Here is a 21,263-nt window from a genome sequence, read left to right as displayed (position 1 = left end):
TGAAGTAACAAATAATAAAACTATGAGTGTCAAAAAGATTATTAGGCTCCTGTATTTTTAGATATTGGTAAAAAAATCTTATGTTGCTTGGAAGCGCTGCATGAATTTCGCGGTTATACAGGATTGGAAAGTTTTAATTGCGCGGAAGAAATTTATTAAGTACAAGCTGATAATGATAATCCCAGCAAGATGTGATGAAGTAGGTTGCTAAAGACGACCTGATAATCATACATCGCGGCTCCGTGGTGTAGTGGTTAGCACGCATAGATAAGAATTTTCGGGGCTAGGTTAGAATTTCGATTTGCATTGTCGGCGCCAACGTTGCCAAATTATCGTATTCAGAACATCGTAATTATCAGTTCCAGGGCCCGAAACTTTCCTACCCACACAGATAACGAAATTCCAGTTAAAGCTATCGTTAAAATCGTTACTTATTGGTGTCTGTTTGCGATAGCTGTGTGTCAGAAACCTGATAATGCGATGTGCTAAATTGCTGAGTACGATAATTTGGTACCGCTGGTCGGTGCGCACCCCACCCAGCTGTTCATCCTCGCTCTCTGGCAGGTCGAGAAATGAGTACCTGGGTAAATCTGGGGAAGGTAAACTGTGGTAACCCGGATGTGGAGGAGCGAAGAGGAATGAATGGCTGCAAGGTAAAGAAGAACATAAGAACATAAGAACATAAGAACGCAGGAGAGTCAAGAGGGCGGTAGGAGGCCTGAGGGCAGCCCCTTTGACCCTACCCCCCGTGTATCTAACCCCACCTAATATCGCTGTCCATGAATTTATCTAGTCTATTTTGAATGTGACAATTATTGGCACTCACCACATGACTGCTAAGCCTATTCCACTCATCCACCACCCTGTTAGTAAACCAATTTTGCCTATGTCCCTGTTGAATCTGAATTTATCCAGTTTAAACCTCCATTTATAAACCTCGATCCCCTGAATCATCTTAGTCATTCTCCTCTGCACCGATTCTAACATTTTGATATCCATTCTATAGTAAGGTTACCAGAACTGAACCGCATCTAAAGAGCTCATTATGGTACTAAGATTGATTACCGTGCTCACTCATCGTCCTGACCTATAGAAATGTAGAATAATATTGTTCTCGGGGGGAATACATCTGGGGTGAGTTTCACTTACCCTGAGCCCCGAGGTTATGGGTTCTCATCTAACGCAGGTTCAGGGGTAAGAGACGGAGATCTAAGTCTATATACACCAAGTCAAGTCATACGCAGGTTTGTGGGAGGAGACACGGCCAAGGCGTGGTTTATGCGTGACACTGCTTGGAGCCAAACTAGAGAATGTAGAAACAGGGATTTAGAGAAAACGAAGAAAGGCGGACTAATTTAAATCAATCACTTCATCATGCCCTCCCTCACACCCCACACCGCCGTTTGTAGGCATTGGAATTACAGTCACGCAATAGCACAATAAAAAGACATTTTTTCGTCAGTGGCTTGCCTGAACGCGCTGTGAAAGAAGGCGAGAATGCACATCCAGAGTGCACATACGGCCCTAACTTTAGTCAGCCCTGAACTGGCGAGTATTTATTTTTTTATTTACTTTTTTTTTTTTTGGCTCCAAGGACGTCATCCCGCTTCTCCGCCCCAAAACCGCCTCCTGCGCGTACCGGTCTCAGTTATGAAGCAGAGTGACTTGACTTGGTATATATAGACTTAGGGGTTCTCATCTAACGCTGGCTCAGGGGTAAGAGACGGAGATAAGCACCGAGGATACACGAAGCTGTAGCACATCCCCCCAACTTTACCTTTAACAATCATGATCAAAGTAAGATATGATGAGTAAGTTATTAAGGACGAGTTATCATCATACACCTAATAAGATGTGATGATAAAAGATGATAAAGATGGTCTGGCAATCATAATCTCAATAAAGTGTGATAAAAAAAAAAGTTATCATAGACGAGCTAGTAACCATAAACCCAGTAAGATGTTATATAAAAAGTTATCATAGACGAGCTAGTAACTATAAACCCAGTAAAATGTTATAAAAAAAAAAGTTATTTCGGGCAATTCATAAACCCAGTGAGAGAAATGAGTAGCTAGTTTGAAATATTTGGAAACTACTGAGTCAGCAAAACCGTTATTAAAGAAATGCGTCCCCGAAATATTATTGGGCTTAACATTAAACTCGATATTATTTGCAGGTGATCGGTAATTTCTAAACACTTTCAAACGTTTTTTTTTAAATGGCCAAGTTCTTGAATCATCCCCCCAAAAATCTAAAAACTCCAAAACTAAAGACGAAAAAGAAAAGTGTAAAAATATTAGTAGGTTTAAGAAAAGAGAAAGGGAAGAATGATAAGCCTAGTAACAGAATAAGCAACTATTTCAACACTTTGGGATGGGATGAAGGGAGAGACGGGAGAGGTTGATAAAAGTAAGTGAAGAGAGAGTGGTGATAAATAGATGGAAGAGAATGAGTAAGAGAACGATAAGGAATTTCGAAAGGATTACAGAAAGTTGATAATGAAATGAGAAGGGATAAAGAATAGACGAGAGAAAAGTGGAAGAGGATGAAAGAAAGAACGAAAGGAGGAAGAGGAGGAAAAAAGAGAGAAGGAGGAAGAAGAGGAAAGAAAGAGATAAGGAGGAAGAGGAGGAAAAAAAGAAAGAAAGGAGGAAGAGGAGGAAAGAAAGAGAGAAGGAGGAAGAAGAGGAAAGAAAGAGAGAAAGGAGGAAGAGGAGGAAAAAAGAGAGGAGGAGGAAGAGGAGAAAGGAAAGAGAGAAAGGAGGAAGAGGAGGAAAAAAGAGAGGAGGAAGAGGAGGAAAGAAAGAGAGAAAGGAGGAAGAGGAGGAAAAAAGAGAGAAGGAGGAAGAGGAGGAAGGAAAGAGAGAAAGGAGGAAGAGGAGGAAAAAAGAGAGAAAGGAGGAAGAGGAGGAAGGAAAGAGAGAAAGGAGGAAGAGGAGGAAGGAAAGAGAGAAAGGAGGAAGAGGAGGAAGGAAAGAGAGAAAGGAGGAAGAGGAGGAAAGACAGAGATAAAGGAGTTGGAGGACACACACACACACACACACACACACACACACACACACACACACACATGCACGCACGCACGCACACAAGCTTTACCGTTAGTCAGCAAACTGTTTGACGCGAGATTCGACGCCTTAAAAATTTCCTCTCAAACTCGAACCGAAGCCGACACTGATTGACTCTCTCTCCAAGTTACAAACCACCACGTCATACCTGGTTAGGCTTGGAACTAAGTGATTGGAATACCTGCATTAACCTGTCTGGGTGACTAAGCAACTCTCGGGTGACGTGACTGCAGGAAAACCGAGAGAGAGAGAGGAAAAGAGAGAGGAAAAGAGAGAGAGAGAGAGAGAGAGAGAGAGAGAGAGAGAGAGAGAGAGAGAGAGAGAGAGAGAGAGAGAGAGAGAGAGAGAGAGAGAGAGAGAGAGAATAGGCTTTACTTTCCACTTCTTTCCTTTTTGTTTTTGGATCCAGTTCTCGGCCGGACTTTCCCCCGTATGACTTGACAAAAGATTAATATGATTTTTATTATTATCATTTGCTCATGTTCCTAAGAAGCATACAAATCAAGAGAGTTCAAGGAGAAGTATAAAAATAGTTAAACAAGAAATATATATATAAATTCATCAGAACGTATTAGTAGTGAAAGGAAAGGTCATTGTGTGCGAGGAAAGGCTATTAAACTTTGCCTGAGTGATAATTATTTAATCTTTCATATATAAATAAATAGATACATGTACAAATACTAAAACAAACACGTAATTATGACTTTTTCATTTTTCTTTCTTAAAATGCGTAAAAAATAACATATCTGCACATGGAATATAAACAAAAATAAAAAGAAGTAAAACAGTTGACGAAAAGAATATGAGAAAAGAAATTAGAAATGTTCATGTAAAAAATTAAAACAAAGTCGTGCACATTAAAGCATTTTTGAAAGCAAACTGAAATACATAATACTTGCACTACGAAACAATATGCATGTACCAACACGTTATTTACCGCTACCGTCAACAATACAGACTTTTTTACTGCGACCCCAAAGCGTGAGAGTAATTTAATTCATACTAACAAAACAATAACAACAAAATTGACATCATTCTCTATCATGTCTCTGGTCTGGTTATTCCACTCTTTAAATAAACAAGAAAAAAACACCCACGAAGTTCTATCAAGTTCGTTTTTTTTTTTTCCATTCTTTAAAAAAAAAAATACTCTCGATATAACCTTCCATCATGTGTATATCCAGTTTATTTTTTTCCACTTCATAATCCCCCCCCCCAAAAAAAAAAAAAAAAAATAATCTCGACTAGTCTTCCATTGTGTATGTGGTATATTTTTTCCTTTTCATAACCCCCCCCCAAAAAAAAAAAATAAACTCGACATAGTCTTCCATTGTGTATGTGGTATGTTTTTTCCTTTTCATAAACCCCCCCCCAAAAGAAAACTCGACATAACCTTCCATCGTGTATGTGGTATATTTTTTCCTTTTCATAAACCAAAATAAAAAAATAAAAAACACCGACATAATCTTCCATCGCATATGTGGTATATTTTTTCCTTTGCATAAACAAAAAAATATAAACAATCTACCCTCTACGTAATCTTCTATCAGGTTAAGTTTTTTTCCCCCATTCTGTAAACAAAGAAAAAATAACAGCAATATAATCTGTCAAGTATGTGGCTCATTTTTTCATTCTAACACACACACACACAAAAAGGAAATTATCTATCTTCTGTCAAGTATCTGGTTTAGTTCGTCCATTATTCAAACAACAACAACAAAAAAAAAAAACTAAAACTACAAATAGGAAGTATGTGGTCTTGTTCCTCCATACACCAACATATAAAACCGCATGATCATATTTTCGCAGCAAGTATGTGTTATATTTTTTTCCGTATTAAGCGCAAAACAAGGAGATTAGTAAGTATATGTATAGATAAGATAAGATAGCCTGAACACTTTTCTTAACGAGTATGTGTTTTAGTCCTTCTATTTCATTAACAACGCAAGAAGATAAAGATGTATATGAATAAGATAAGATAAGATAGCCTGAACACACTTTCTTAACGAGTATGTGTTTTAGTCCTTCTATTTCATTAACAACGCAAGAAGATAAAGATGTATATGAATAAGATAAGATAGCCTGAACACACTTTCTTAACTTCCATTTCATTAACAACGCAAGAAGATAAAGCAGAAAATGAATAAGATAAGATAGGCTGGACACACTTTGATCCATTTTATAAGCAAAACAAGTAGCTAAAAAAGTATAAATTGATAAGATAAGATAGCCTGAACACACTTTCTTAACGGGTATGTGACTTTGTTCCTCCATTTCATTAGCAAAGCACGCAAGTAAAAATATGTGAATGTAAAAGATAAGATAGCCTGGACACACTTTCTTAATGAGTATGTGGTTTAGGTTTTCCATTCTATAAACACCATTTTATTAGCAAATTAAGAAGTATAGGAATAGATAAGATAGCTTGGACACACTTTCTTGACGGGTATGTGGCTCTGGGTTTCCGGTTTTCCCTTCTGTAAACACCGACAAACACCAACCTTTCTCAGACACATTCCCATAAAAAATCGACGAGCATTCAATTAACAAAGACAGACCTAAACATATTTCTCAAGCACTTTTCAAATATTTATAGACACACAAGTAACAGATTCGTTTTACACACGTCCATATATTTATACAGTAACACAGCAAACAGGTATTATTTAGAGACTTTCACTTAATGCTCAAACCTCACACAAATTGATAGGCCGGTTTTAAGCACACTTTTCTATGATATTAACCACGCGGACGAGAAAAGAACGTGTTTGGAGTCATGAAACATACATTTTGTGAGTGGAAAGGAAGCAAAAAGCTGCGAGTCGTCTTTCCTTGTCCCTTGAAGAGAAAGTGAAAGGAACGGAATAAAAAAAACAACTTAAAACTGCGAAGTTGAATAAAATTGAAAGTACCAAAACCTCTGTAGAGAAGTGGAAAGCCGAAGAGAGAGAGAGAGAGAGAGAGAGAGAGAGAGAGAGAGAGAGAGAGAGAGAGAGAGAGAGAGAGAGAGAGAGAGAGAGAGAGAGAGAGAGAGAGAGAGAGAGAGAGAGAGAGAGAGAGAGAGAGAGAGAGAGAGAGAGAGAGAGAGAAAGTCTTATCACAGGTTTGAAATAAGAGAAAAATGCTATACAGTTAGTCTACCAGTACCCAACGAGCCTGGTCAGGTTTTTTATGGTTACTTATAAATTCTGAAACATAAGGAAAAAGAAAGTAAAAGAAACAGCGCATATATTCATTTTTATCAGTTACTTCTTAGGTTACGACATACTTTTTTACATTTCTCTGCATTTTAATGGACTAATCACGTGCACCGATTCAGCAAACACATAATTTTATTACTTCTCATTGTTAATAAAGTAAATGAGTAAAAATGTATCACAGAAAGCATAATCCCCTTCACTTCAACATATAACTACTCGAGAAGCAGCTCTTTCAGTTGAATTTCCAAGCTTTAAAAATATCGTTCACAAGCTGTTTTTAATATGAAAGAAAAACTAATAACAAAAACGCTTGAAAACTGTAGCTCAATGACTTTTTTTATATACTTCCTCTTAATTTTTTGGGGGGTATTTTTCGGTTAAATGACATATGCTGGGTATATTTCCTATCTAAGAACAGACCCTTCGCTCAGTACCCTACTACGTTTAAAATACAAAATAAAATACAATACATGGATCTCTCTCTCTCTCTCTCTCTCTCTCTCGATTCAACATTGCACAATACGGTTGGGGCGGCAGCGGCGGTCGGCCCTCTATAAACACGTTCAGACATGTCAACATTACACGTGGTGATATGTAAACAATGACGTGTGTTTTTTGTGTGTGTGTGTGTGTGTGTGTGTGTTCTCTTCCTCGGTGTCACGCGGGAGAAAGTATAATTCACATGAGAGCGAGAGAGAGAGAGAGTGCGAGAGAGAGAGAGAGAGAGAGAGAGAGAGAGAGAGAGAGAGCGAGAGAGAGAGAGAGAGAGAGAGAGAGAGAGAGAGAGAGAGAGAGAGAGAGAGAGAGAGAGAGAGAGAGAGAGAGAGGGAGAGAGAGAGAGAGAGAGAGAGAGAGAGAGAGAGAGAGAGAGACAGAGAGAGAGAGAGAGAGAGAGAGAGAGAGAGAGAGAGATAGAGAGAGAGAGAGAGAGAGAGAGAGAGAGAGAGAGAGAGAGAGAGAGAGAGAGAGAGAGAGAGAGAGAGAGAGAGAGAGAGAGAGAGAGAGAGAGAGAGAGAGAGAGAGAGAGAGAGAGAGAGAGAGAGAGAGAGAGAGAGAGAGAGAGAGAGAGAGAGAGAGAGAGAGAGAGAGAGAGAGAGAGAGAGAGAGAGAGGGGGGGGGGGTGAATGATGAGGCAGGACAGCGTGCGCCCCCTCACCAGGCCAGACGGGTCCACGGCCACGAGTAGTGAGGACAAGGCTGCTCTCCTGGCTGAACTATTTGCACGAAAAATGCAAGTAGATGACCCCTACCGCCCCCCACCCATCCTCCCCCGGGAGTCTGACCACACCATCACGTCGGTCTCGGTCACCACGGCACAGGTGGAGAAAATACTCCGGGATGTTGACGCGGGGAAAGCCACAGGCCCTGATAACATCAGCCCCAGGGTGCTAAAGAACTGTGCCAAGGAGCTGTCCGAGCCTCTCGCCAACATCTTTAGTGCCTGCCTCGAGGAGAAGAATTGGCCAGCCGCCTGGAAGGAAGCTAATGGGGTTCCTGTCCACAAAAAAGACTCCAGGACTGACCCGAACCACTACCGGCCCATCTCCCTGCTGTCCGCCATGGGTAAGGTGTTCGAGAAGATGTTGGCTGCTGTCATCAGGAAACACCTCACCGACAACAACCTTCTCTCTCCTTACCAGTTCGGGTTCAGACTTCAGGGTGGGCCGCTCCACCTCCGATCTCCTTCTCCTCCTCTCACAAGAGTGGCAAGATTCCTTTGATGAAGACCTGGACACACTCGTGGTGGCGCTAGACATTGCCGGCGCCTTTGATCGAGTGTGGCACTCTGGCCTACTGCCAAAGCCTCGTGCCAAGGGTATAGAGGGGAGTCTGTTGACTCTGTCGAAGACTACCTCCAAGGTAGGTCGCTTCGGGTAGTCGTCAATGGCCGGACCTCGACGCCTGCCCCTATAGGAGCCTCAGTTCCACAGGGCTCAATACTGGGGCCAGTCCTGTGGAACATCTACATAGATGACCTACTCCGCCAGCTCCCTGTAGTCAAAGCTTATGCCGATGACTGCACCATCGCTGTCTCGTACTGCCGTCGGGACAGCAGGCGTGCCGTAGCTGCAGTCAACAGGCAGTTGAAGGTTGCTGGGGAGTGGGGGAAGTTGTGACAGGTCAACTTTGCTCCGACAAAACTCATGCTATGGTCGTCTCTCGGTCCCCCGCTGCTACACAGGGCGTGGAGGGACGACTACGGTTTGAGGACGTCCAGTTGCCCCTCCAGGATAACATCAAGCTCCTGGGAATCACCATCGACCGGGAGCTGCGCTACGACCAGCACATCGCGACTGTGGCCCGCCAGACCTCTCAGCGTGTGTCTGCCCTCCACAGGGTGGCTGGCAGTCTGGACCCCCGAGGAATCCTGACGCTGTGCAAGGCACAGATCCGCCCTTATATGGAATACGGTGCCTTGTCGTGGATGTCCAGCGCCGTCACCCACACCCGGCGCCTTGACGCGGTGCAGAGACGCGCCCTCCGACTGCTGGGGGATGAGGTGAAGATCCCTGCCAGCATGACATCCCTGGAGCACCGTCGCGACGTAGCAGCACTGGCAGTCTGTCATAAGACTCAGGTGCTGCACACGCCTCATCTCAGCAGGCTGTGCTTGACACCACACCTCGCCCAACGAGCGACGCGACAGGCAGCAGCCGGGAGCCAACGAGTGACGGTGCCTTACTCACACACGTCGCAGCACCAGCGGACGTACAAGGCTGCGTCTTTGGAACGGCTTCACGGAGGCCACGCCTGATCTGGAACGCATGTCCACACACCAGGCGAAAGTAGCTGCCAACATTTGGAGAGGCACCCTCCCCACGCCGTTCCTGCTCCACACTTGACATGATTGTAAATATTGTAATTAGTGTTTATCATATTTATAATATATCCTGTGTACTTCGTAAGTATGTTTTATGTTTTTGTGCAGTTACCCTCACAGGTATCTGTTCATTTGAAAAACTTTTAAAATAGTTGTGGGTGCCAACTCACAACTTTAAATTTTCCATCTCTGTAAATATATGTATACATGTTTAAATATAAAGAGAGAGAGAGAGAGAGAGAGAGAGAGAGAGAGAGAGAGAGAGAGAGAGAGAGAGAGAGAGAGAGAGAGAGAGAGAGAGAGAGAGAGAGAGAGAGAGAGAGAGAGAGAGAGAGAGAGAGAGAGAGAGAGAGAGAGAGAGAGAGAGAGAGAGAGAGAGAGAGAGAGAGAGAGAGAGAGAGAGAGAGAGAGAGAGAGAGAGAGAGAGAGAGAGAGAGAGAGAGAGAGAGAGAGAGAGAGAGAGAGAGAGATAGAGAGAGAGAGAGAGATAGAGAGAGAGAGAGAGAGAGAGAGAGAGAGAGAGAGAGAGAGAGCAGGCTGTCTGTCGTAAAAGCAGAATGCCTTGAAAACTAGAACAACAGACATTGATAACAACAATAATGGCAACATTCAATAAAGATAATAATAACAAAAATAATAAAAAATTACTATATATATATATATATATATATATATATATATATATATATATATATATATATATATATATATATCTATATATATATATGTGTCTATGTATCTATCTATCTATCTGTCTAGCTTTCTATTTATCTATCTACTTTTTGTATCTGTTTTGTTGACGATAGATGTGCGTGATAGAGGTGGTGATGGTTGTGGTTGTGATAGACTTGTGGTTGTATTTTTTTTTACAACAAAGGATACAGCTCAAGGGCACAAATAAAGTAAACAATAATAAAAAAAATCCCGCTACTCGCTGCTCCCAAAAAGAGTCTAAAGAGGTGGCCAAAAGAGTAATGGGTCAGAAGCGACTGTGGTAAAGATCCAACTCGTAATGAAAAAATAAATCCTTGGTGATGGCGGTGGTGATGCTCAAAGTCGTGATGGTGAGGAAGGATAAATGCTGGAGGTGGTGGGGGTGAGATGGTGAGGGAGGAGAGGTTCCCACAGGCCTTCAACGTCCTTGCTTGTTGGTGGGGGTCTGGGGGTATGATGAGGTGGTGGAGGAGGTGGAGAAGCTGGCATGTGGAAAGATATTGGTAGAAGAGTCCCTTTCCTCTCTCCCCTTCTCCCCTCCCCCTTCAAATTCCCGTCCCCTTTTTCTTTTATATTTTCTCACTTCCTCCTTTCCTCCCAGCTCCCTTTTTCAACTGCTCTCTTAACTTCCTAACCTTTCCTCTTCCCCTCCTCCCCCTTTCCTTCTCCCTCCCGTCATCCTTCTCCCTTTTACATATCTTCTTTCTTTCCCTTTCTGCTTTTTTCTTACCTCCTCTAATTCTGCAAACCCCATTTTTCCTACCCTTTCTCCCCTTTCAACCCCATTTTCCCCATCCATTCCATTTTCTCCTTATTTCCCTTCCTTCTCATTTCCCCACATTTCCTCAGATCCTTTATTTCTTGCTCATTATCTCCTTCTTCTCTATTTTCTAAACCTCATAACGCTCTTTCTTCTTATCTCCCATTTCCCCATCCCCATACTCCCCCCTTTTCCTTGCTGGTGGAGTGGCAGGAGTAAGGGTTATGGTGGAGGAGGTGGACGGAGGTAGTAGTTGTAGAGGTGGTTGTAAGATATGGCAGGTAGTGGAAGGGTTGGCTGTGTGGTGGAAGAATGTGGTAATGGTGTGGTGGAGGTGGTTAGTGTGGTAGGAACAATAGGTGGCATGGGTGGTGCTGGTGGAGGTGTGGAAGTTAGGTTGCTTTGAGTGGTGGAGTGGATAGGGTGGTGGAGATATATGGGTGGTGGAGGTGCTGGTGTATTAGACGAACTTGTGCCAAAACTACACACACACACACACACACACACACACACACACACACACACACACACACACACACACACACACACACACTAAAGGTAAGGGAATAGATGTGATGGTGGGGTGTTGAAGGCGATACAGGATTTTTTTTATAGTGGTAGTGATGGAATCGTGGAAGAAGGTTATGTGTGTTGGGTGGAGTCGGTATTGCCCCATTTTTTCTCTACTCTTCTACCCGCTTTTCTTGCACCTCCTCTCCTTGTAACTCCACCCTCGTTGCCTGAAAATATATAAGAAACACTATGGTCGGATGTGGTGGGTCTTAGATAAGGCTTATAGTCCATATTATTAAACTTTTCCAAGCCTGTGTCCATCTTTTTTTTTTTACAACAAAGGAGACAGCTCAAGGGTACAAAAAAATGAAACAATTATAAAAAAAGCCCGCTACTCGCTGCTCCTAAAAAAAAAAGAAAAAGAAAGAGGTGTCCTGATACCCTCCTCTTGAAAGGCTCTCGGAGAAGTCGTCGGGTTTTCCATTGGTGGTGCCCTGACCCTGGCGGTGGTCTTGGAATTCTCCTGCTCAGTAAAGGGGCAAAAACACTAATGATAACCCAACGTAGCTCTTCTCTGGCCTTGAAAAACGATCGTCACAAGAGCCGCAAACGTTTGATAATAAGAAACGTTAGCCATTGGTGGGGGTGCATGGAAAGCGAAGGAGCGCTGGGCTTGGATGAGGTAGTGCAGTACAGGAGTGGTAGCGAAGTGGAGTTATAACAGTAGTAGTAGTAGGTGAGTGGTTATGAGGTGGAGGTGTGTGGAAGGGTTGTGTGGATATTGGGGTATTGATAGCAGAGGTAGACAGATGGAGAGGGTGGTGGTGGTAGAGGGTGGAAGGGAGTGGTTGTGGAGTGGTATGTTGGGTGTGTGGAAGGGTTGATGATGAGGTGGGGAATGTGGTGGTTGAGGGTGGAGGGTGTGGCGATGGTGGGGTGGAATGTTGGGTGTTAAGTGGAGAGGTGGAGGTGGTGGCCTTGATTCTTCACCAACTTAAGGACACAACCCCTCCCCCTTATCTCCCCTCCCTTCCCTTCTGTACACTCCCTCCGTAGTACTCCTTCATCCCCCCCCCTCCCTCCCCTTCTGTACACTCCCTCCGTAGTACTCCTTCATCCCCCCCCCCCTTCTGTACACTCCCTCCGTAGTACTCCTTCATCCCCCCCCCTCCCTCCCCTTCTGTACACTCCCTCCGTAGTACTCCTTCACCCCCCCCCCTCCCTCCCCTTCTGTACACTCCCTCCGTAGTACTCCTTCATCCCCCCCCCCCCTCCCTCCCTTCGTCTAACTCCTTCACACCCCGTTTTCTTTCATTCCAAGTTCTTTTTATCCTTCCCATTTTTTTCCCATTCCAGCTTTCGAATTTTTCAGTACTTTCGCTCACTATTTATTTCTCCTGTTATCTCCTTTCTCATCTTCCTTCAACCTATCTCCGTCCATTTATCTATCTATCTGTTTATCTATCTACCTATTTATATTCTCTTTCTCTGTTTATATTCTTTTCTCATTTTTTAACCTGATTTATTGATCCAGTTTTTTCTCTCTCTCTCTCTCTCTCTCTCTCTCTCTCTCTCTCTCTCTCTCTCTCTCTCTCTCTCTCCACATTCTCCTTTGATATCTTTTGTTTATATTATCCTCCACCTCCTCCTCCTCCTCCTCCTCCTCCTCCTTTTATTTCCTTCTCTTTTCCTTCGTGCCTATGTTTGATTGTTATTATGATGGTTTTATGGGCCCGGGAGGAGGAGGAGGAGGAGGAGGAGGAAGGTTCTTGATGGCCTCGGAACCTCCTTGATACTAACACACACACACACACACACACACACACACACACACACACACACGTCCTTGACAACGGATGCAGATGTTCAAGATCCTGGGGGGGGGGGGTGGAGAGAGAGAGAGAGAGAGAGAGAGAGAGAGAGAGAGAGAGAGAGAGAGAGAGAGAGAGAGAGAGAGAGAGAGAGAGAGAGAGAGAGAGAGAGAGAGAGAGAGAGAGAGAGAGACGGGGCGATGGCCTTGGAAACTAGTCCAGGAGTAGGTAAAGAGGGAACCGGGTGTTTGGTGACGTGGTGCAGCCTTCACCACGCCCTTCTAAAGGCTCCACAGGTAAAAATGACCTCCAGGTAAATGGTTCCACAACTATATTTTTTTATCTCAGGTAAGATATGGTTCCACAGCTGTAGCGGTTCCACAGATACATAATTTTTCACTGGTACAATGGTTCCACAGCTGTAATGGTTCCACAGTTGTAAATGTTCCACAGCTGTAATGGTTCCACAGTTGTAAATGTTCCACAGCTGTAACGGTTCCATGTATGTATTATTTTTCACAGGTATAATGGTTCCACAGCTGTAATGGTTCCACAGTTGTAATGGTTCCATGTATGTATTATTTTTCACAGGTATAATGGTACAGGTATAATGGTTCCACAGTTGTAATGGTTCCATGTATGTATTATTTTTCACAGGTATAATGGTTCCACAGCTGTAATGGTTCCACAGTTGTAAATGTTCCACAGTTGTAATGGTTCCATGTATGTATTATTTTTCACAGGTATAATGGTTCCACAGCTGTAATGGTTCCACAGTTGTAATGGTTCCACAGTTGTAATGGTTCCATGTATGTATTATTTTTCACAGGTATAATGGTTCCACAGCTGTAATGGTTCCACAGCTGTAATGGTTCCACAGTTGTAATGGTTCCATGTATGTATTATTTTTCACAGGTATAATGGTTCCACAGCTGTAATGGTTCCACAGCTGTAATGGTTCCATGTATGTATTATTTTTCACAGGTATAATGGTTCCACAGCTGTAATGGTTCCACAGTTGTAAATGTTCCACAGCTGTAACGGTTCCATGTATGTATTATTTTTCACAGGTATAATGGTTCCACGGCTGTAATGGTTCCAAGTACATATTAATTTTCACATATATAATTATGGTTCCACAGATTTAATGGTTCTTCGGGTTTAATTGTCTCACAGGTGTAATGGTTCTACAGGTGTAAGGTAAAGGTGGGTGCACACGCTATAGCTGCGCGTGGCTGCGGTGCTCATCTCCGAACCGATGGTCTCTGAGCCTGTGGTGGGTAAGGACCAAACACCCGGGACTCGGGCCACCGTGAAGTTCGGCCCAGTCTACCTTTCCCGGGTTTCCCCGGGTACCCATTTATCGACCAGCCCGCAAGGGAGGATGAACAGCTGGGTGAGCTGCGCGCCGACTGCCCAGCTGGGATTCGAACCCGGGCCCTTGGAGCCGTAGCCAGGCACGCTGACCGCTAGAGAAGAGTGTTTCCCTTTGATACAAGTTTCCGTTTCGTGGGTCTTAAATTTTACGGTTTTGTTTGATTCCTTTCACCTCAAGGTTCGTTCGTCTGTGTGTCTGCGCTTTACATAGCCTTAACGTTAGGACTGCCGTACCTTTCAATTCGTCTTCCTTTTTCACTGCCTTTGTTTTTTTAAAGCCGATGTAGACAGACAAGACTATGGCAAAAATATAGACAAATAAATAAGTGTGAATAAATAGCCCTTTGGATAAATAGATAAGAGAAAAACGGAAAGATAGCTGACAAACTTGTTTTAGGGAAGAGAAGAAAAGAATGTGATAAAGATCTATCTCGCATGGTGCCATTTTTAACGCTCAGCAATAGTTCACAAAATTGTATGGCTCATTAGTGTCTTAATAACTACACAATCATACACTATCACTCATCCCTAAATTTATATGGCCTCTCCTTTTCTTTTTAAATAAGTAAGTCATACCAGTGTCCCCTAAAATTGTATGTTCCTCTCCGTTCCTTAAGCCATACATGTTACTCTCCTTTCACCTGCATATATGAGTGATCACTTTGACACCTATTCATACAAGGATATTATACACGTGATTTGTAGTTTGCCTCATAATATCGTATAAAAAAAGGAAAAAAAAAACACTGCACAAAGATCTTCCTCTCACCTCACACACTTCATTAATGGTCCCTGAATGTGTATACGTCCTTTCATGGCCTACCAAACAATCTCAAACTATTATCTATGGTCTCAAACTTAATTACCTGATAGTCAAGAAGGAGGAAAAATTTGGCAACTGGACGGCGTGGTAAGTGAATGGGTGACGTATTCTGCTCAGTCAGCTGTTGACTAGCAAAGAGACGGATATCAGCACAGTGGCAACGAGAGGCAGGATAAGTGTACAGTATATTGTCCGTATTATAAGACACTTTGGCTTCTCACATCAGCTATTTCTAAAGGCCAAAGAAGGGGTCAGTCAGGTTCTAATGAGTGTTTCCTTAGGTTCATGGTACAGAGGAAGGGTCAAACTAACACCAGGGTCATAAAACTACTCCTGGAAATGCCCACAACTCCTACGAAAGCCTTGTCAAATATGTGTTCTTGGGAGGCGAAATGTCTTGTAATATCCCTGTATGTTGGCTACCCTTCCCTACCTTCACTGTAGTATGGTGACATTGCATCATGCTCTGGCAATGGTGTCAGTGTGTGTGTGTGTGTGTGTGTGTGTGTGTGTGTCCCACTGTCTAATGGAGAAGAGGAAAATATGAGGCAGGAGGAACTGAGAGAACGGAAGAATGGAACTGAGGAGATAAGGGAAGTTAGGGAAAGAACTTGTTAGGTAGGGAAAGGGAGGAAGAAAGAGATAAGAGAAGGAAGGAGATCAAAACGCGGGTAGGGGCGGAGGTGGAACGGAGAGTGATACAGCAAGAAACTATGGCCCCAGAGAGAAGGAGAAAAAAAAACGGGCACAAAAAGCCGCAGAGGGAAGGGGAAGGTAAAAAGTGGCAATAGTTAGATAGCTGTTATTGGCCGGCTGGAAGACGAGGGGCGGGGCGAAGGACTGGACGTGGCGGCGGTGGGGGAGGCGGTGCTGGAAGGTGGGTGGAGGTGGAGGAGGGTACGGGCCAGGTAGAGGCAGTGGGGGAAAAGTAGTGGTACCAGTGGTGTCCAAGGCAGAAAAACGACCACTCCTACCTTCCCCCAACGCCACGCAACCCCCTCCCCACACACACACACACACACACACACAGCGGCAGCCTCCCTCACCCTCACTCCTCAGGTCCAGTCAGTGTTACATCTGAGGGCGGGGTGAATAGACGGGCAGGCAGGCGGTGCGGTTGGTGACTGGGCGGAGTGCACGCACGGAACTAAAAGAGCACTTGAGTCACCCGAAGAATCTTCTTGCGGATGCTTCAGTGTCTTGCCGCGGGGTTCCTAAGAGCGAGAGGTTAGACCTCAGCGGTTTCTCAATTCACTCTCACTCTCTCCGACTTTACCTAGCATAAAAAAGAACACGAATTTATTGTTACTTTAGCCGTTCTTTAACATACGGATATCGCATTTCCTCTGGACTTATGTCTCTGATGAACCAAATGTGTCTTGAACTCCTTTAGAAATAATGAAGAAACTGAACTAAGGAGAGAGAAAGAAACGAAAACATTGAACTCTTCTTGAACTCTTAACATACACAGACACACGCACATCCGCTGCTATAAAGAAACTCATTTATCGAACTTTCCACTGGGTGACTTTTGGGGTGACATGAAGCAGTGAAGTGTTGCAGACGTTAATGCAACACCTGAGAACACCTGTCCGTCACGCAGGTAGTGATTGACGAAGGTGTGAGGTGTGCCATCCATGTGTGTTAACGTTTCTGTGTAAGTGTGTGTGTGTCTGTGTGTGAGGGAGTGGGAGGACTCGAACCAAGGAGGGAGAAACACCGATCTGTGAGGTGTTCCTAATCACACCCGAAGAAAAAAAAAGGGGAAATAAAAAGGAAAGGAAGAGGAAGGAGGAAGGAAGGCTTAGATGAATAGCTATGATGAAGAAAAAACCTAAGGAGATGCATTTTTTGCCACACGACTAGAAGGTGAGTAAATGAAACTAATTAACTTACCTGTGTGTCTGAGTGTGTGTGTGTGTGTGTGTGTGTGTGTGTGTGTGTGTGTGTGTGTGTGTGTGTGTGTGTGTGTGTGTGTGTGTGTGAGAGAGAGAGAGAGAGAGAGAGAGAGATTAATGTGGAGGCAAGTCTGGTCTCTTTCTGACTTTCACCTTTCAGCCTCAGTCTCCTCTTGTCTTCTCCTCTCTGCATCTCTCCCATCCTCTCCCCCTCCCTCCCTCCCTCCATCTCTCCCCTCCCTTCCCCCACCTTCCCATAGCTATAACTTCGGGGCGGCTACTCAAAGCATACATATATTTGCATTCTCTCTCTCTCTCTCTCTCTCTCTCTCTGATTCAATCTCTCTGTTCTGTCTTCTCATATAAATTCTTTTGTTTTTTTTATATTTTCAATATTTTTCCTGAAATTTCCCCGAATTTTTATCCTCTCTCTCTCTCTCTCTCTCTCTCTCTCTCTCTCTCTCTCTCTCTCTCTCTCTCTCTCTCTCTCTCTCTCTCTCTCTCTCTCTCTCTCTCTCTCTCTCTCTCTCTCTCTCTCTCTATCTCTCTCTCTGTGTGTGTGTGTGTGTGTGTGTGTGTGTGTGTGTGTGTGTGTGTGTGTGTGTGTGTGTGTGTGTGTGTGTGTGTGTGTGTAGAGAGAGAGAGAGAGAGAGAGAGAGAGAGAGAGAGAGAGAGAGAGAGAGAGAGAGAGAGAGAGAGAGAGAGAGAGAGAGAGAGAGAGAGAGAGAGAGAGAGAGAGAGAGAGAGAGAGAGAGAGAGAGAGAGAGAGACCTAGATATCTACCTATTGGAGTGGGTGTGAGCGCGTGAGAACGTTTCTTTTAACTTATCACACAAACTGGAAAAAAATGACCCACAAATATGCAGTTCTTATACACTGAAGCACTAATACAAGCAGCCTACGTAGAATGATGCTGTCTCACGGCGTAACCTGTCCGGGCCCTGTTCATAATACCAAGTGCGAAAATGTCAATAGAAGTGATGCTCGGAGCCAGCGTTGCCAGATTATCGTACTCACCACTTCATCTTTATTACTTTTAAGCCTCAAACTCTCGTACCTACACAAATAACGATAGAAAATTGAAGTTAGCGTTAAAACTCCTATTTATTGATGTTTGTTTGTTTGTTTTTGCATTCGTTATTGGTCAGAAACTACGAAAATGCAATGTGATGAGTACGATAGTCTGACAACGCTGCTCGGAGCTCAAAAAGACAACGTAAAGCAGGAGGCTCGAACACTGCCATAATCATAATCATCATCAGTCATTACTAGTCCTCTGCGTTCAGCCTTCCCAACCATCTCTGTGTGTTGTTAATGCTACCTGGGATGCTTCAGTTTCTTCAGCACCCCTGGGAGTTTCACCAACCAGGTCTCTCTGTCTGTCTGTCTGTCCGTCTGCCTGTCTGTCTGCCTGTCTGTCTGTCTGTCTGCCTGTCTGCCTGTCTGTCTGCCTGTCTGTCTGCCTGTCTGTCTGTCTGTCTGCCTGTCTGTCTGCCTGCCTGTCTGTCTGTCTGTCTGCCTATTTATCTGTCCATTTTTTTTTTTACAATAAAGGAGACAGCTCAAGGGCACAAAAAAAAGGAAACAATAATAAAAAAAAAGCCCGCTACTTTACCATTCTGCATGTGCCTTACTGCTTGAAATGTCCGTTTATGTAAGGTTAATTTATTTTCTTTCTATCATTCTCAATACTATCGCCCAGTTCAACAGTCCAACAGTCATAGCAAGCGTACAAACCAAACTATATTCTCCACAATGATGCGTGAGGGGCCGGGTAGCTCTCACTAAATCAGCTTCCTCGAGGTTGGGCGTTCTGTATCGTCTCCGCCAGTTCTTCTCCCCCGCAAAGTTGCTATCCATATACAGTCATAGTAAGCGTCCAAAGCAAACTATATTCTCCACAATGATGCGTGAGGGGCCGGGTGCCTTTGTCGGTGCGGTGCTCGGCTCGCTACCAGAAGTCTGTGCATCCATTCCCTGAGCCAACGTTGCCAGATTGTCGTACTCTGCCTCTTATGTTTGCCGATTTCCGCCCCAAACACTTCATTCATCACCCAAATAAATGCCTTCATATATGGTAATCGTTTAAATGGTTAATTATTGGTACTTCTTGGCAACAGTTATGGGCCAGAAACCGGTAAATACGTGGCTCTGAGTACGATAATCTGGCAACGGTGCTTCCCTCCCGGTTTGCAGCAGTCTCTCGGTGGTAGTGGGAGCGCGATTTTATATCCCTTGTAGAGCTAGATGGACTTCCCTATCGAGCTGGTGGCATTCTTTAACCCCTTGACCGCGGATTTCCTACAAGAAGACATCACCAAGCTACAGGAATGGAACAAAAATTGGCTGCTACAATTCAATGAGGAAAAATGTAAAGTCCTGCACCATGGGAGAGGATATCCAGCATACCAATACTACATGGAAAACACTCCTCTATCCACCACAGAGGCAGAGAAGGACTTGGGACTATATGTTACCAGGCTACCAGTAAAAGCCGAATCTGTGCCAATCGCAGCGGACTGGTTAATACTTTTTTTATATAATTTGATAATTTCTAAACGTTTCTGAGAGGATTATTATAGTTTCTTGGTTGCCATTCTGTTACATTTGTTGCTCATCTTTTATTAGTTTTATACAACGCATCGTAATTCAGCACATACGGTATTTTGTAATCTTAATCCTATCTAGCTGGTGGCATTCTTTAATACTTTTTTCATATAATTTGATAATTCCTAAACGTTTCTGACAGGATTATTATAGTTTCTTGGTTGCCAGTCTTTTACATTTCTTGCTCATCTTTTATTAATTTTATATAACACATCGTAATTCATCACATACGGTATTTTGTAATCTTAATGCAACTTCAAAATGCTTATATAATTATACGTAGACTTGTTGCAATACAAAATATCATATGGTATAAATTTGCGGCATTAAATCAGCACAGACAAACACAACCTGGTAACACAACTAATACCATGTCGTGCAATGTGATAGTTTCAAAACTTTTATATAATGGAAAAGAAAAATATTATTACACAAAATCATAAAGTATTGTCTTTTAGTGCTCTATCTACGTACTTTGTAACACTGTAAGTCTTAACATATCAACACACCTTTACATCAAGACCAGAAAGTGTTACATGAATTATTAACAGAAAGACTGCAACACTGTTTAAGCTATGCAAAAGAAACACACGTGACTGCACCAACACAAAATGCAACGCTTCGGCAAAAAACAAGATCATGCAAAAAACAAAAGGGAGTAATGTCAAGTTTTCATGAGTACAACAAAAACATCAGAGAAAAAAATAAAAATAAAATAAACGCGAAGACCTTTCCTGTCTTCATGACGCAGGGAGAGAGAAAAAAATGTTATAGTAGTAGTAGTAGTAGTAGTAGTAGTAGTAGTAGTAGTAGTAGTAGTAGTAGTAGTAGTAGAAGTAGTAGTAGTTGGGGTAAAAGGAGCCTTGTGTCCTTCAATGCCTCAAAAACACAATTTCTCCACCTATCAACTCGACACAATCTTCCAAACACCTATCCCCTATTCTTCGACTACACTCAGCTGTCACCTTCTTCAACACTAAATATCCTCGGTCTATCCTTAACTCAAAATCTTAACTGGAAACTTCACATCTCTCACTAAATCAGCTTCCTCGAGGTTGGGCGTTCTGTATCGTCTGCGCCAGTTCTTTTCCCCCGCACAGTTGCTATTCATATACAGGGGCCTTGTCCGCCCTCGTATGGAGTATGCATCTCACGTGTGGGGAGGCTCCACTCACACAGCTCTTCTGGACAGAGTTGAGTCTAAGGTTCTTCGTCTCATCAGCTTTCCTCTTATTGATAGTCTTCTACCTCTCAAATTCCGCCGCCATGTTGCCTCTCTTTCTATCTTCTATCGATATTTTCACGCTGACTGCTCTTCTAAACTTGCTAGCTGCATGCCTCCCCCCATCCCGCGGCCTCGCCACACATGACTTTCTACTCAAGCTCATCCCTATACTGTCCAAACCCTTTATGCAAGAATTTACCAGCATCTTCACTCTTTCATCCCTTACGCTGGTAAACTCTGGAACAATCTTCCTTCATTTGTATTTCCTCCTGCCTACGACTTGAACTCTTTCAAGAGGAGGGTATCAGAACACCTCTCCTCACGAAACTGATTTCTCTTTCGGCCGCTCCTCTCTAATCTTTTTTAGGGGCAGTAAGCAGCGGCCTTTTTTTTTTTTTTTCAACCCTAGAACGGTAGCGTGATTGAGCTGTCTCCTTTGCTGTAAA

General features: G+C 43.4%; 2 protein-coding genes across 51 annotated transcripts in view; one reads left to right on the top strand and one right to left on the bottom strand.

The window, feature by feature from the left end:
• The window catches only part of LOC127009866 (uncharacterized), a 55,404-nt gene that overhangs the window by 24,371 nt on the left and 9,770 nt on the right, over positions 1–21,263 (bottom strand). The gene's annotated exons all lie outside the window — the stretch shown is intronic.
• LOC127009864 (uncharacterized transmembrane protein DDB_G0289901-like) overlaps positions 15,870–21,263 on the top strand; it is a 57,378-nt gene continuing 51,984 nt past the window's right edge. For all 50 annotated transcript variants that reach the window (XM_050883313.1, XM_050883343.1, XM_050883339.1 and 47 more), the window contains exon 1: positions 15,870–16,956. The gene's annotated coding sequence lies outside the window, so the exon portion shown is untranslated. The remainder of the gene's footprint in view (positions 16,957–21,263) is intronic.

This window comes from Eriocheir sinensis, chromosome 42 (assembly GCF_024679095.1).
Source record: "Eriocheir sinensis breed Jianghai 21 chromosome 42, ASM2467909v1, whole genome shotgun sequence".
NCBI lineage: Eukaryota > Metazoa > Arthropoda > Malacostraca > Decapoda > Varunidae > Eriocheir > Eriocheir sinensis.
The sequence above is the reverse complement of the archived record's forward strand: the minus strand, read 5'-3'. Positions and strand labels throughout refer to the sequence as shown.